This window comes from Lepisma saccharinum, chromosome 23 (genome assembly GCF_977018435.1).
Source record: "Lepisma saccharinum chromosome 23, izLepSacc3.1, whole genome shotgun sequence".
In the NCBI taxonomy this organism is placed as follows: Eukaryota; Metazoa; Arthropoda; class Insecta; order Zygentoma; family Lepismatidae; genus Lepisma; species Lepisma saccharinum.
Window position 1 is genome coordinate 45,083,182 of NC_139251.1, and position 12,089 is coordinate 45,095,270.

Sequence of the window (12,089 nt, forward strand, 5' to 3'; positions counted from 1 at the left end):
TGGCTCTCAGTTGTATTGCGATGTTCGTCAATGTGTGTTTTCCTCGTCTATGGTTTTTCTTCTTTCAGACACTCGGAAAAAGTTTTGTCTTGTAACAGGAAACCTGTTATGGTCAGACTTTTGAGCGGGGGGAGAGTAGCGGACAGGGAACCTTGTGGTCTGCTTCGCCCAACCCCTCCCTCCAGCAATGGATTTGCCTTCCAAGGGGGAAATGGAATCAATATTGGTAAGACTAGGAAAAATAAATGACATCTGTCCGCTGCTTTTTTCGAGCGACGCTGATACGGGCTCTTAAGAAGGCTAGAGAGTTAGTTAGTTAGTTGGGGGTAACGGTTGTTTTTTTCTTTGACAAGAATATATGTATTTTATATATTGGACAGTGTTGGGTTTGTTTGGTGTTATATTGTATGTTGTTATCTAAACTTGTATATATATATAGAAATTTGTAAATAAAAAATAAAATATCTTACACAAGATTTTTATTTAAACACAATCCAATATTAGTTTTTTAGATCTAAGAGCTAGCGAAGCAAAAAACACAGACAGTGAAACGATTGGCAAAGCCATATTAGCTACTACTTCTTCTTCAAACCCAACAGATGTTGAATCTGCAGTAGCTTCAAGTAGCAACGTCAAGTTTACAGGTGAGAAAAAAAAAAACTATTCTACTATAAACCTTTTGGGTATTTATTTTTCCACTAAAATGTTTTGGGAGAGATAACAGATAAAAATTATATTTGCTAAAGCATATGCATATGTTTTTTACAGTATGCTTAGTCGATTTCATCAATCAACTGAAGAGTATGAGCTTGACACCTGACGTAGTGGATTTTAAACAGCTTGGACAGTTATCTTTTGCACACTACGAACCACAATACATATGGGGGTGTTTAGGAAAAGATGAGACGCACAAAACATGCGCAGAGTTTTTTGAAAAAAAAAAAACACGAATGTTGTCGACACTACGAACTGTTGCTAATTTTTCTAATTAGAGCCAAATCTGATTTGGTGTGTCCAGTGGTGAAATTTCAAATTATAATTTTAGAGAAACTGTTAGAATGTAAAAACTTAACAGTGGGTAATTGTATTCTACAAATACGAAGGTTTGTGGCAGATGAGAAACGTCGTTTTTGGGAATGGGTTAACACAAATCAATTGGAATATATAAGATTGTATTTGGATTGTGTGGAAGAAGATAAATTTCCACTATTTGTTGCGCCAGACAAGCTCTATTTTATGGCACTGTATAAGAAGGAAAAATGTATTTGTCGTCAATGTCATTGCAAACCAAATACTGGCGATTGTTTTGAGGGTTGTGCTTGTGATCACTTAGTGTGTGTCGTGAAATTGCAAAAAAGCAAGAAATCTGAGTTATCACGTTCAGATATTCTATCAATGTTTCTAATTAACTATCGTGCTGGGTGGGACTCTATACGCTGCCCTCTATTCAGAATGCAACTATACATATTTCAATCTCTTGCACTAAGAGTGAATTTTCGATTGATTACGAACGATACGTTTGTGGATTTAATTTCTAACGAAATTGGGTTTGAAGTTGAAAATAATGTATATATGCTTCTTGGGGAAGAGAGTAAAAATTCGAGAATGTGGTATCGAAATATTTTCACGAGGTTGACTTTGAAATATGGAAATAATAATGTCACCAAAAAAGATTATGTTGATGTTCTCAAAATTGATGAAGAGAAATACGGAGGAGAGTAGACCCAGCTTAAATGTATTTTGCGATCATCACAAAGAATGGTTGACTAAATGGAATCCGTATATATTTTTTTTTTTTGGAGGCAGTTTTATCTAGTGGATTGTTTTGTCGTAGATAAATATCCACATCTTAACAGGTATATTCCATCTAATGTTGGGATCTATGAACCGCTTGTAATGATTAATCAGCTGTAAGTAGCAGTGTCTGCATTAATGTGTATTAATTTTTTTATTATTATTCCTACTAGGCTTGTTCTCAGACTTGCAATATAAGTTGGAAGAGATGTTTGCACAAAAAGAAATAAACCTAGTGGTACCAGCTGATTACAAATTGTTGAATCTATGGCAGTGTGTGGTGGGAAGAGCAAATTGCACATGCCCACTACCATACACCTCTGGCGAAAAGCAATGTAATTGTACTGCATGCCACAATCCGTTCCGACCATATCCATCTTCAAAATGTTTTAAAATTTCTAATGAAGTTCATGAATGTCTTGAAGTTTTTAACGAAAAATTAGTCACTGCACACAATTACGACTATCTAAGTTTTATGATTTGGCATGTTGATGTAAAATGTTTACTCTGTCCCGTGTTGGCCATATAAAGGTATTGGGTAGGTGCAATCCAACTAGCAGATTTTTTCGGTTGGGAAATGCTTGTAACTCCCGATAAAATATGCACATCGATAAAAAGAAACTATGTTGCTAATCTAGATAAGCGAAATCCTAGAATTTCACTAGAATATTTTCAAATTGAAGAGAAGATTTGGAGGTTGCCAGAGTGGGAGAAAACAATTTTGTACTTACCAGAGGCGTTAGCAAAACCTCAGTCATTCATTATACAAACCAGAAGTGTGGGAGCGATTCTTTGGAGAGGGTCTAGTGGCAAACTTTGCACCCAAATTGTGGATCACCACACGAAAAATTGATATGTTCCCTATTTTTTTTCGCTATGCTTTAGCTCAGGTAGAACGTGTAGTTTACTTGACTAGGAAATCTGCTGGTAGAATGTTGTATGCAAAAGATGTTTTGGAGAGAAGTAGAAAAAAATGAAGTTGTAAAAAAATATGATAAACATATGCGGTTGATTGTATAGTAAGTTTGGTCCAGAGTGCTACAATCGATCTAGGCAGCAATTTCAACTATTTGACTGGTTTAGATTTAGTTTGGCAGTGTATTTGTCTGGATAGGATTCCCGACAATTGCACATGCAACCCCTCTTGTCGTTTTGTTTGTGAAGACAACTCTGAAGTTAAAAAATGAAGTTTTTGCTACTGTCCAATATGTCATGATTTTGCTGGGAGGTGTTTTTCCCCAGTCCATAGGTATCATCAAGAATGTTTAGATAGGTTTACAAAACTTATTTTCTCCGTCAATAATTATGAAATTTTAACACTTTTATTGGTGGGAGTAAATCATAATATAAGACATTACATCAGATGTCCTGTGCTAGGGATGCAATTAAGAATTTTGACTACTCTTTTTATCACAAAAAAAAACTACACCTCTCAACATTGACCATTTTAAAAATGCGGTGTTAAATCTTGTGTGATGTTATTTAAAGGTTTGGGCAGCTTTTGCCAGAGGTGAACCATCTTATGGCGAGATAAATTTTGTAGAATTGGGTGAGAGATTTGAAAGCAATATATGGTTAAGTAGTTTGTGGTATATCAATCTGCCAATATTGTATGTTCCCCAAGAATTATTAGATTTTGCAAAAGATCTTAAGTGGTATCAATACATGGGTTGGGGGTTGATGAAACCTGACAAAATTGTAAAACTTTTGGAATGTAATTTATCACGAGATTATTTTGCAATTTTTTTTGGTTCTGTATAAAAATTCTGAAATGTAATATATATGCCACCACCAATATTTTCAACCCACGCCATCCCTATCAATACCTTATACCTTTGATGAATACAACAACTGGGTTTAAGAAATAAAAATAATAAAATAATGTATGTGTTTTGTACCAAGATTTATGATTCTAAATGTTTTTTTAAAACAAAATTATTTTTTAATTTTTTTTTTAGAAATGCTTGGAAGTTTAGAACTCCTTGAGAGTTGCGGTTGGCTGATTTCAAAATTTTTACCTATCGATAGCATGGTAACAGTGGTCCAGAGTATGACAGTGGTGAATCAAAACGATGACTGTTTTGAGCTGTTTGTCTCTACCCAGACAATGTTGATGATAAGTGTACATGTAAAAGCTATTGATATTGTGTATACCCAAACTTTAAAAATAAGTGGAATTGTAACATTCGGGGGAAATGTACTTGTTCAGTATGCCATTCTATTCGCAAACAACGTCTTGCGTTTGTTCACAACAGTCATAGAGAATGTATAAGTTTATTTTTTTTCTAGAATATCCTCTGCCAACAACTATGAGCTTTTAGCAGTTGTTTTTGGTAGGACTCGAATATGAGGTCAGACACTACACAAGATGTCCTATCTTAGCTTTGCAACTAAATATTTTGCGCAGTTTTTTAACTTGCTCCAAAATTTTAAACATGAACTACGTTAGATATTTGATACTGACAGACGTGAAAGAGATATTTAAGAATGAAGATTGGGATATATTTGAAGGTTTGGATGGAGACCGGGAAGAGTTTATAGAAACACGTGTAACTGTTGATGCTAACATGTGGATTGAAGGTGTAGGTGTACCAAAAACACCGCTGTTCTATCTTTCAAATTATTTAACAGAAGATATGAAATGGTACCAATCTTTTGGCTGGAGATTGGTTGATCAAACAAAAATTAAACTTTGGAATTGTAGCTCATCAAAAGACTATTTTGCAGTGTTTTTTTGGTACTGCATAAACATTTGGAAATCTCATGTTTGTGTTATGCCTAAGAAAATTAGATCACAGAAGCATTCAGAATCAATTCATACACTGTTTAAGGATTACAAAACGTGGTGATAGATTTTTTTTTAATTTCAGAAATTAATCTAATGGCGCGGAGTTGGTTAGAAGAGGTATTAGATAATGAAAGTTGGTGGGCAGGTTCTTATGCTCGTCACGTCATACCATATTATTTGTGGCGATGCTTGCAATGGAATCGTAATGACGACCCGTGCACATGCTCGACTGAAGTTGATTTTGATTCTTGTGTTTGCAAAGTTTGCCATCCTAATTACAGTTTATATTGCTTTCAAAATAGCTATAATATCCACGAAGAATGTGTTGATTTTTTCAACCAGAGGTATACACACAAATAATTTAAAAGCTATGATATATTGTGGATTTTTATTATGCTTATGGGGTGGTTATGGGATTGTGTGATGAGGTGTCCTGTGTTGAGGTATAAGATAGAACTCTTGACAGATTTTTTTACCAACATTCAAAAAAACTTGCATATACTACTGGACCATGTGGCTGTTGAACAAACAATGTTTTTTCATTTTCCAGAAATCGATCCTCTAGAAAATAGGTCTGTTGGATATTCAATTACTTTTAAGAGAAACTTTCAAAAATGATGAAAATTTTTGTGGTTGCTTGCTCTGGGATGCTACAGAATCTGATTTTCAATATAGGTTGGAAAAAGCTTACAACTTTGTTAGTAAGTCTAAAATTAAAGAGTGGTTTGAAAAATCTGTCGATGCTAAAAAAAAATATTTTTTTAGACGTACTCAGAATTTGCCAACTTCCAATTTTTGGAAATTTTTGATTAGAAGAGATATTAAATCTATTGTCTGGACTACATCCATGAAAAATTTTATTCGATGTATCAGCCTCCCATAAATTGGACAATATTTGGAAGTGTGTTAAGTCAGAAGTATATTGTACTTGCATGGTGAGAACAAATGATGGGTATGATAATGTTTGTTGTAAATGCCCATATTGTCACGTAGGGGAATCTACCAATAAATGTTTTTCAGTTTTAGATCAACATGACGAGTGTGTAAAATTGTTTCGAGATCAGTGGAGAAGTAATCCAGCAATTTATGATGTATTGCCAGTTTTTATTCTCAACATATTCTATCATGTATACTCAAAATGCCCAATCATGCGAATGCAATACACTTTCCTTGCATTATTAATAAATACATAGAAATAAATCAATTTGTTACTTTTATATACATCAGATATTTATAAAGTAGCAAACTAATTCATATACTAACGGGTTAAAGATGTGGCCGCGGTGGCCCTGGGGGAAACCCTGGGGGGTAAAGGTGGTCAGGGGCGTGATGCTGATCACATCACACACACTCACGACCGGATCAAGAAAGTGTGGGGCGTTACCCTCACACCCCCTATACGCCTTCAAGGCGTGGTGCTATGCACAGGGGAACACTTTACCTTTTTTTACGGGTTAAAGATGTCAATAAATTACAAAAATAGTTGGAATCGTTTTATTATGCAATAGTTGAAATAAAATGGTTTTTGTTTAGTTTTTGCTTTCAATTAACATCATATTTATATTTGTCTTGCATTCTTGTTTTACTTCTATTGTGCATATTTTGCTATTGGTGTAGATCTGTTAAAGATCTCTTGAAGAGGTAGTGTATGTTTTCAATATTATCCTTCATCTTTCATTGTTATAACAAAAACTCCCCCCCCGGGGAAATTTTGGTGTGGGGATTTTTGAGGCCAAGTCCCCCTCAGGACTTCGAACCCTGCCCAACATTTATTTGAGCTTTTGAAGTGTGTTGGGATTAATACCATTCTATTCTGATGCATTTTCTACGCGAGTCCGTAATTTCTTCATTCTACAAAATATCTCGTCGACTGACAACCCTGATCCATTCATCTACAAATGTGAGTGGCTATTTCGAGGAAGGAGACACTTGTTACCGCGAGAGGTTGACGTTTCTTGTTTCTTCCGTCTTGCGTGTGAAATTTGCAGTGTTTCGTTCTTATTATTGTTTTGTCAGTGCGGTGAAGAGGTGAAATATAAATAATATGGAATCGGGAGTTGTTGATGACGTTCTGCAGAGGGGTTTTTGGTCATATAGTTATGAAAAGAAAGTGGAAATAATCCGAAATGGGAGGCCTGTTCCTGAATTGGAGGACTTGCCTCAGGCAGGAGTTACGAAGGATGGTAAGCAGGATGTTAGGAATTTTCAGGAAAAAAACTTACAGCTGTCTACAGAGTGGTTGACTGGAAGTATGAAAACGGCAAAACTTTATTGTTGGCCTTGTTTGTTGTTCTCATCCGAGAAAGGTGTATGGAATAGTAGAGGGTATTGCGATTTATCAAATCTATCACATGCTATTCGAAAGCATGAAAAATCATTGTGTCATATAAGGTCAAGTTTAGATTTTAAAACTTTTGGAAACACCAGAATCGAGCTGCAACTTGATCAACAGAAAAGAGATGACGTGTTACGTCATAACGAAAACGTGAAACGTAATCGTGAGATTCTGAAAAGATTTATAGATGTCGTATGCTTTCTGGGCAAGCAAGAACTTCCTTTCCGTGACCATTCAGAAGGACACGGTTCCAGTAATGCGGGCAATTATGTGGAATTGGTGCGTCTTCTTTCGCAATATGATTCATTATTAGCCTCTCATTTAGAAACCGCAACAATATTTTCAGATATGTCTAACAGAATACAAAATGATCTGATACATGCAGTCTCTGAAGTAACGTGGCATTCCATTATGAAAGAAGTTGGCGATTCCTCGTTTGCAGCCATTATGATTGATGAGACGTCCGATGTGTCAACTCATTCACAATTATCAGCCATTGTGCGAATAATAAGCCCCAATAAAGGAGCAGTTGAAAGGTTTTTGGGCTTCACGGACTGCAGTTCTGATAAGACGGCACAAAGCATTTCCTCCATTGTAATGGGTTACATTAACAAATTCAATATGAAGGACAAAATAGTGTGTCAAACCTACGATGGAGCAGCAGTCATGGCTTCCCATTTAAATGGAGTCCAAGCGCGAATCAGAGAACAACTACCATCTGCTATATTTGTTCACTGCCTAGCACATTCGCTGAACTTAGTTTTGTCTCAAAGTGTCGCAAATATTAAGGAATGTAGATTATTTTTCCTTACGCTTGATGGATTGGCTGCATTCTTTAATAGATCATCTAAGCGCACTGAACTTTTGGAGACAATTGTACATCGCCGATTGTCACATGTTGCACCAACGAGGTGGAATTACCATTCTCGGCTAGTTCACGTTGTCCTTCAAAACATTGAAAGTCTTTCGGAATTGTTTCAGAGCATTCTGTCAGATCCCAAAAGGTGGGACAATGAAACCATATCTGCAGCGAAGGGATTTGAGCGAGACCTGAATGATTTTGATTTCCTGTTTTTACTAGTAATATTTTCTGATCTTTTCGCTCATACTGATGTGTTATACAATATATTACAAGGCAAATGTTATGATATTACCTTCTGTTTGAACCATGTCCAGAGCACAAAAGAGACAATTGAACGGAAGAGGGAGGAATTTCTGAACTTTTGGAATAGTACAGAGGCTTTAGTTGGAGGACTACCTACAAAACGTCGCCACCTTTCCACAGATACAAAACAACGCTACAGGCAAATTTTTAAAGAAATTATAGATAACATTTCTACCCAGCTGAGAGAAAGATTTGGTAACTTCCATCGTCTTAAGTTTGTGGAATTGCTGAACCCAGACAAGTTTCCACAATATTCGCGAAGTTTTCCGGAAGAAGCACTCCTGTCACTGAAGACAACATATGGGCAATATTTTGATTTTCCGAGGCTCAAGAACGAGCTACAAGTACCGTGCGTTCATTTCGATCTTCAGCCGAGAGATCGGGAGAAGCGTGGCGGGCGGCGCTGGCGGAGATGCCGACATTTGCGGCCTGTAATGCCCGCTTATTTTTATGGACATATGCAGACATTTATATAAATATTGCAAAATGAGCACTAACCTGTGTTATAAGAGTACGGTTTTAATTTTATTAGCTTAGTGGCTGTATGTGTTGATGATTTTGACACGCCATCTCCTGTGAAACACGGCGTAGAGGTTTGTTTGGAGAACGTTCTAACGCTGCACCAATTTCATCGAGTTTTGCTTAGGTGATTTAAAATTTAACGATCCAATTTCTCGTAATTTAAGGACAAGATGTCTAACCGTATCTCTATGTGGAGGTGAAACGCCTGGGAATTTCTGTACAAATTGCCTACACACGTCTCGACACGAGTCTGTTTTCACGTAAGTGTCATACATACAAATTCTTTGTTCTAACGTGAACCTTGCGGCTGTCATTCCAATCATACACGCTGCAATAACACAAACAAGTAACGGCAAGTAACCAAGAATAACACTCTTGCGCACAGTACGAAATTACCACGCTCTTGGTTTACATCTGCTCGCCACTATATTAACAGCTCCGTCTTCATCTAGTCGCGAAGGAACAAAAAACTCGAGCTCGGAGATTTCGGATTGTAAGGAAGCTCACGAACACCATTGACTTTTAACGGTTTCGTCTGCAGCGTAATCTTGATACAGTATTGGACATTCGAAACCTCCAAACCATCCCCATCAACACAAAACTCTTTCAAGGATATAAACTTAAGCAGGACGTTACTGGTCAAAACTATGATTAAAATGTTTTATTATCTTTGGCTCTTAACATCGTTTCTAAAGCGTATTTATTTGTGTATATAAGGGCAGAACTTGGATGAATTACAGAAGAACTTTTGCGTGTTTTAACACAGGTTAGTGCTCGTTTTGCAATATTTATATAAATGTCTGCCTATGTCCATAAAAATAAGCGGGCATTACAGGCCGCAAATGTCGGCATCTCCGTCAGCGCCGCCCGCCACGCTTCTCTCGATCTCTCGGCTGAAGATCGAAATGAACGCACGGTAGTATATTCTTCACCTCTATTCCAGCAAAAGTACCCTCACGAAAGCCATGAAATTATTAGAAATAGTGGTTTAGGTGTGTGTATACAGGAATTCAGGAAACTTGTGGAACTGGTTCTAGTCGTTCCTTCTACAACAGCTTCGGTGGAAAGGTCATTTTCCACCCTAAAGCGTGTGAAAACATATTGCAGGAACACCATGAACCAGGAGAGTCTATCACAACTTTCATTACTTACAATTGAAAAGGAGCTGTTGTATGAACTAAAACTTAAACCGTCCTTCTACGATCAAGTGATAGAAGAGTTTTTGAAGAAGGAAAGAAGAATGGATTTCGTTTTCAAGTAAATGAAGTAACCGGTGAATCTCATAAGGCAATCAGAAAAAAAACACGGATAATTGAAACGTACAGGTGAGCATTTTATTTCTCAAAATGCAGTCTCAAATATGTAGTCAAAATTACATTTTTTCATATACAAGGTGAGATACCGACAATTTTTTCAAAACATGTAGAGGACATGGGGACGAATAACGTGTTTTAAAACGAGACCAAATATGTTATTCATCTTTATGTCCTCTACACTTTGTGAAAGTTTGTCGGTGTTGTATGGAGACATCCTGTATGTATACATACGTACTACATTTGCATGTGTGTATTTCTTCCTCAACCCTTAGTTTAGATATTACTTATTTAAACATTTGACTGTCCTTTCGTTTCCGTCCAATGTGCATCGCGCTGCATGAAGAAACTAATCAAGGTTGAATTGTTGGACTGCACGTTTTTTGAGAATATATTTGCGAAGCAGGTATATAAAATATCATACAAATGTTTTATCGTGTTACATCTGAATCTCTCCGGTAGCGTTTTAAGGTTATATCATTATATTAAAAAATCCTGAATTAGATCCCATTTCAATTCAACTAACTTCAATCAGCTTTAGTGTGCATAAAGGAAGCTTAAATTCTGCTTCCTTTAACATTTCAAAAAATGCGGCAGAAATCTTTTTTTTTCTTCATATGAATGCATTTGATACAGCCACTAGTATTGTTTTCAAAGTTTGGTAAATTATCCACAAAGGATTTCACTTACGTATTTCTCTTGCGTACCCTAGTCTAAATGTCACCGCACGCCACTGCATTCTACATCCCTGTTTGCTCCACGTTGAATCTTCATTTCATTATCATTGTTTTTACTTCTGTTTCATTCTCATCGTCGTTATAAACCTACGTGATTTCTACTGTTTACAGTAGACAGAATCTACTGTTATCGATTGTAGTACTCTACTGTGTCTCTCGGAAATCTACTCAAAATCAATGATTTCCTACTGAACACTTTCAGTAGGCCTAATGTGTAAGTACAGTTGAGGAACTACAAGTGAAATATTCTCTTCAGTACTACATGTAATGTTGCATGTAGTGTGTTTGAACTTGAATTCAAAATTTTGGGTGCGTCAGTACTTAGGCTATTTTGCACCTTTCACTTTACACGGGGTCCAGCCCCTTACCAGAACTAAAATAACATAACTGTAACGTCGTGTTTTAAAATATTCTGAATTCGGTTAAAAGCTGAGGCTGTAAAAAGGCGCTCAGCACCCACAAGGACCAAACACAGGACAACACAGAAAATTATACTGGGCATGGGGACAGTCGCCAGAGCCTCGTTCGTCTGCAAACTGATGTCCTGGGTGTACTACGTGGAAGCAACAATTGGGTGTCCTTCGCTTCGTGGAAGGTCATCCCTTACACCCTTGTAGTGTGTTTAGCTCAGCTTTTTATTCCTCCTGATTAACAATTTGTTTTTATATCTATTTAAAATCTAAACCAACCTCACTTCCATGTAGTACACCCTGAACAGCATTTTGCAGACTAACGAGGCTCTGGTGACTGGACCTACTGTTAGTATAATCTTCGTAGGACTGTGTGTGTGTTATCCTGTGTTTTGTCCTTGTTTGCGCTGACTGTTCCTTTACAGGCTCAGGTAAGGATATTTTAGTTTTCAGATACGCTTTTATTTCTTTCATGATAAGGGACTGGACCCCGTATAGCGTGACGGGTGCAAAATACCCTAAGTTTTGATGCACACAAATTGTAATTCAAATTTAAAAAATCTTAACATAGATGTTTCAAAACACCTATTGATCTACTGAAACCAGTACAGTAGAGAAACTGCAAGTGAAAATAATTTATTCAGTATAGTGTATAATATGTTAAGCTTAATATTTTGGCTGTAAATATTAATTTCATTCCCCTTATTATTTTTTGCATTTATATCTTTTTGAAAATCTGAACACAGAAGATGTTTCAAAACACCTATTGATCTACTGAAAACAATAGACAAAAGTTTCAAAGGAGTAAGTAGAAAAGAGACATGAAATAATACCCAAAGAAGTCAACCATTATGAGTTTATGTTACATACTTTTTTTATTTCACTTTCCAAAACCTAGGAGCTCGAAATAATACATGGCATGCGATTTACTAGACAGTCTGCTTTTCTGTCATTGATTCGTCGTGCCCAGTCGGGTATTACTACCGTTCAAGGTAAAAGAGGAAGGGGTAGAAATCCACCACAGT

At 36.6% G+C, this 12,089-nt stretch overlaps 1 protein-coding gene across 5 annotated transcripts in view; it reads left to right on the forward strand.

The window, feature by feature from the left end:
* The window catches only part of LOC146005387 (hemolymph lipopolysaccharide-binding protein-like), a 102,518-nt gene that overhangs the window by 48,501 nt on the left and 41,928 nt on the right, over positions 1-12,089 (forward strand). The window contains exon 1 of one of the 5 annotated variants that reach the window (XM_083144613.1): positions 626-644. The exons of the other annotated variants lie outside the window; for them this stretch is intronic. The gene's annotated coding sequence lies outside the window, so the exon portion shown is untranslated. Of the gene's footprint in view, positions 1-625; positions 645-12,089 lie in introns of those variants that run through there. 5 annotated transcript variants of the gene reach the window in all.